Source organism: Dama dama, chromosome 19 (assembly GCF_033118175.1).
Source record: "Dama dama isolate Ldn47 chromosome 19, ASM3311817v1, whole genome shotgun sequence".
Taxonomy (NCBI): domain Eukaryota; kingdom Metazoa; phylum Chordata; class Mammalia; order Artiodactyla; family Cervidae; genus Dama; species Dama dama.
Window position 1 is genome coordinate 10,054,426 of NC_083699.1, and position 4,675 is coordinate 10,059,100.

Genomic DNA, 4,675 nt, shown 5'->3' on the forward strand with positions numbered 1-4,675 from the left:
TGTGATTAGTAATTAGTAAATGTTAACTACATATAGGAATGATAGAAATGGCAAGGGTTAAGCATTGAGGGTTGTCAGAGCCTGCAGGTTTGTGCCCAATGCCTGGCATGTCCTTCAGTGCTGAGTTGGGGCAGGCTCAGGCCCAGGTCCAGGCCCGGGGGGCGCCTACAGGCTCCAGGAGGAAAGGGAGGTCTTTTGCTGTCAGCCTATTTTATTTACTGTGCATGTTATGCAGCTCTTGCCAAGGAGATGGCAGAATTTTCTTTCAAATAAAATTGGAATTTTCACAGTTCTCAGAAGAATTTCTTCCCCTCTGTTGCTGAACTGAGATTCCTAAGGGCTTCTTGCTGGAATGAGGAGAATGAAATGCTTGACTTTTCGATAACAGCCTCTGGTTTAATAATTAGACATTCCAGGAATAACCGCCTTGGCAGTAGTCAACTACATTTTATTTTGACAGTGAAGGAGTCTTCTATTTTCTTCTTTCCTCCTATCCCATCATAATAACAGAAGAAGCTATTTGGAAGCCTGGTGTTTTTGTACACATTTCACTGTTTAAGAGCACAGTGTGTGCTAAGACTTTTCCCAAAGGTCACCAGTAGAAATATTTCATGGTGGAGAGATCATGGGAGAGACCAGCTTCCTGTATATGCCAACCAATGTTAGCAACTTGAGAAGCTTTCAAATTTAAGCTATATTATAACTCCCCTTCAAATTTGCATTTTATCTCTGCAATAGGGAGCTGGCACTATGGAGTTTAAAAAGACTGGGAAGCTTTAGGGCAGAGAGACTGAGGCGTGGATTCCAGACTTGCCACTGACAATTTACTTAAAACCTGTAACCCTCACTGTCTCCATCTAGAAAATGGTGGTGATAAACCCAGGTTGCAGGATGGTTTGAAGGATAAAGAAATGTATATAAAACCCACAGTGTGACATGTGGTAAGTACTCAGTACATTTCACCTCCTCTACTGCTTTATAATTAGGTAATCATAGTTCAGTCTCTTAGGCCCCTTGGTATCATTTTACACATCTATAAAGTTAAGGGACTCGGCCAGCTAATCACATACTAATATTGTTCGGGACCAGAAAAGTCCATGATTCTGTCATTTTTTATGTTGTTATCATTCACTCACAAGCTGCTCCAACACTGAACTGAATCAGCTCCAAGGTGAAAGGTGGGATGACCATAGGTGGCTAGATGGCCTGTGTGGCCTTTGTGCAGAATGACCCTTGAGCTGGGCTTGAGGAAATCAGAACAGAGGGCCCTCTGGGTGGGTACCAGCCTGAACCCTTCTGGGGGCGAGAAGAATCCAAACCCTCCTTGGTTTTCTGAATGATCAACCAACCCCAGGACCAAGTTAGGCATTTCCAACATGTCTAGACTGTTGTATTCCTCAGCACCTTTTTGGTGAAAAGCAGTAAAACCCCAATATAAACCAGCTGAAATCCAGTAAAAACCAGCTATAGCACAAAATGGTTTTTATTGTCTCATGAAAGTGAGAAGTCCAAGGGATAGATCCATACATGACTGAATGAGGAGTTCAAATAATGCTGTCAGAGCTTTTCCTCTCTACATCATCAGCTCTTCTTGTCTGTCCCTTTGAAAAATGGCCTTTTAGTTTTCCTCCTTCTTCTGATAGACTTTATCTACCTGAGAGCCAAGGTGGACCCTAGCAGACTTAGGTTTATAATCCAACAGAACAGATCCTCTTTCCCACTGTGTCCACACATTAAATCCTATGGAAGGGCTCTGATTGGATTTTGTTCTTTGTAGTTTGTAAGTGGCGTGCCACAGTGCTCAGAATACAAAGGCCTGGATGATGTTGCCACCTATATGATGTGGGCCTTGTAATTTACAGTCCAATGATATCTACATGGAATAGAGGATTTGCTTTATTAAGATGGAATAGAGGAGTTGTTTATCAACTATGAGGGGCTTCCCTCATAGCTCAGTTGGTAAAGAATCCGCCTGCAATGCAGGAGACCCCGGTTCAATTCCTGGGTCAGGAAGATCTGCTGGAAAAGGGATAGGTTACCCACTCCAGTATTCTTGGGCTTCCCTTGTGGTTCAGCTAGTGAAAGAATCTGCCTGAAATGTGGGAGACCCCGGTTTGATCCCTGGGTTGGGAAGATCACCTGGAGAAGGGAAAGGCTACCCACTCCAGTATTCTGGCCTGGAAAATTCCATGGACTGCAAAGAGTTGGACACGATTGAGTGACTTTCACTTTCACTTTACCAACAAAAAAAGATATGACAGGCAAAAACTAACAATCAGAACCCAAAGAGATACCCATGACAGGAGGTCCAGAACTTAAGTGAGCAGAACTAAATCCTGTGTTGATCTCAGCCCCCTGTCCACTCAGCACTGACCCTTCAGAGACCTCTGAGAAACAGCAGTGAACTCCTGGGTCTGGCCTCAAAGAACTTAACCTGTTTTCCCTATCAGCAGCTTCTTCTTTTCAGTGTCTTTTTCATAGATCTTATACTTCATTGTGCTTCCCAGGTGGCACTAGTGGTAAAGAACCTGCTTGCCAACACAAGAGACTTGGGTTTGATCCCCGGGTTGGGAAGATCCCCTGAAGTAGGGCATGGCAACCCATTCCAGTATTCTTGCCTAGAGAATCTGATGGACAGAGGAGCCTGGTGGGCTACAGTCCATAGGGTTGCAAAGAGTTGGACATGCCTGAGTGAGTTTGTTATCCATCATATGTCTTTCCAGTGGCAATTTCAATGACCGCTGATTGTACTTCCATCTGACCTGCCTGGGAAAAAATAAAACACAACTCTGGGTCAACCAGACCTTCCCGTTTCTCCACGCTTACACCTGGACTGCTGAGCACTCCAGGGACAATCCCAAGCCCGCCCTGACAGGTGTCACTGAAATTCATGGCCATCAACCTCTGGCAGCCCCATACCTGGGCAGCATCCGTCCATCCTTCATAGTAGTCATTTCAAACAGTCTCCACTGGCTGCTTATTTGCTGCTTCTCTTGTGGATCCATTCTCCACCATGTCTGTTCTGTGCCCTGACTGTCTGACCTCCACAGATGACATCATCTGGCTGCTTGCCCTCTAGCCTCCTGTTGAGTTTGATCAAGGAGGCACTGGCAGAAAAATTGGAGAGCATGAGGACAAAGAGGTTGGGTTTTCTATTTCCCTGCTTCATCTCTACCTCACCACGGGCCTGGCAAGGGCTGAGTCCCTCTGATCACTGTCTCTGTCGGGTAATTACCTGTTTGTGGCTCCAGCACTCGCAGACTCCCTTCCTTCTCCCTGCCAAGTGTTGCTAGTTCCTCTGTATGTCATCCTCCCTTGTTTGTCCCATTAACCCAGCCGACATCTATGTGATTCTCCCCTTCAGTAATTATTTTTACTTAAACTCTTTGGAGTGTGCCATCTGTTACCTACTGGAAAATCCCCAAGCATATCCTCTCCTCAAACGCATGGACACGCCAATGACTCCTTCATCCCCAGGAAGGAAGTGATCCCTTCATTCTTACATTGCAGAGAGAACAGGCTACCAGAAGGCAACCTCCTCAACTTCCTTCCATTATGCTGAAACCCTCCTGCATCTGCATCCGTCCTCCTCCCACCTTTTCTCCTGTTGTATTAACAGATGGTCCAGCCCTTGCCTGGGGCCACTATGTCTACTTGTGCTCTGTATTCCATGACCCATCTATCTGGGGACCTTGTTATGTTGGTTGTCTGTTCTTTCTAGGGTCTTAAGCCTGTCCCTCACACTGGATTCTCCCTTCCTTCTGGCAAACCAGATTGCTCAAACCTGTCCCATCTTTAAAACTCCCTCTCAACACCTACTTCTTAGCTACCGTCATATTCTCCCTCCCACATCACAGCCATCTTCTGAAGAAGTTTGTCTACAATCTCCACATCCATATCTCCTGTTTTATGGGATGACACAGAACTTCTCTAGCCCCAGATGGGCAGCATATCTGTTTAGAGGCTCATATCATCCTTTACTGAATCAAGCTTTCTATCTTTAGTAGGGATTTGATTATTCCCTTTATGTTTTAGAAAACTATGTTTAAGAAAGAAAATGGGTTATGAGTCTGAAAAGTTTGTCAAACATTGTTTTTTTACTGTGTTAGGAAATAACTTTCATACTCTTTTTTCTAAAGAATAAAAGGATTTATTATTTTTATTTATTTTTGGCTGTGCTGAGTCTTCATGGCCACAGGCTTTCCGCTAGTTGTGGTGAGTGGAGAGTGGGGACGACTCTCTATTTGCAGTGCTTGGGCTTCTCATTGCAGTGGCTTCTCTTGTTGCAGAGCACAGGCTCTAGGGTGTGTGGGCTTCAGTAGTTGTGGCTCCGGGGCTCTGGAGCGCAGGTTTAGTAGCTGTGGCACACGGGCCTAGTTACTCCCTGGCGTGTGGGATCTTCCCAGACCAGGGGTGAAACCCATGACTCCTACGTTGGCAGGCGGATTCTCAACCAGTAAGCCACCAGGGAAGCCCTTGTCGAACATTGTTAATGCCAGAATTCCACACTTACGCTTCGTGCATAACTCACAAAAGAAATCCGTGGGAAAAGGTAAGCGTGGCACATCAGAACCTCACAGAGGGTGTGGCAGTCAGCACTTGGTGTCAGGACGCGGGGAGGGCTGTCGCAGGCTCTGTGAAGCAGAAAGGAGCGTCCGTGGCCAAGGAGGCGCTC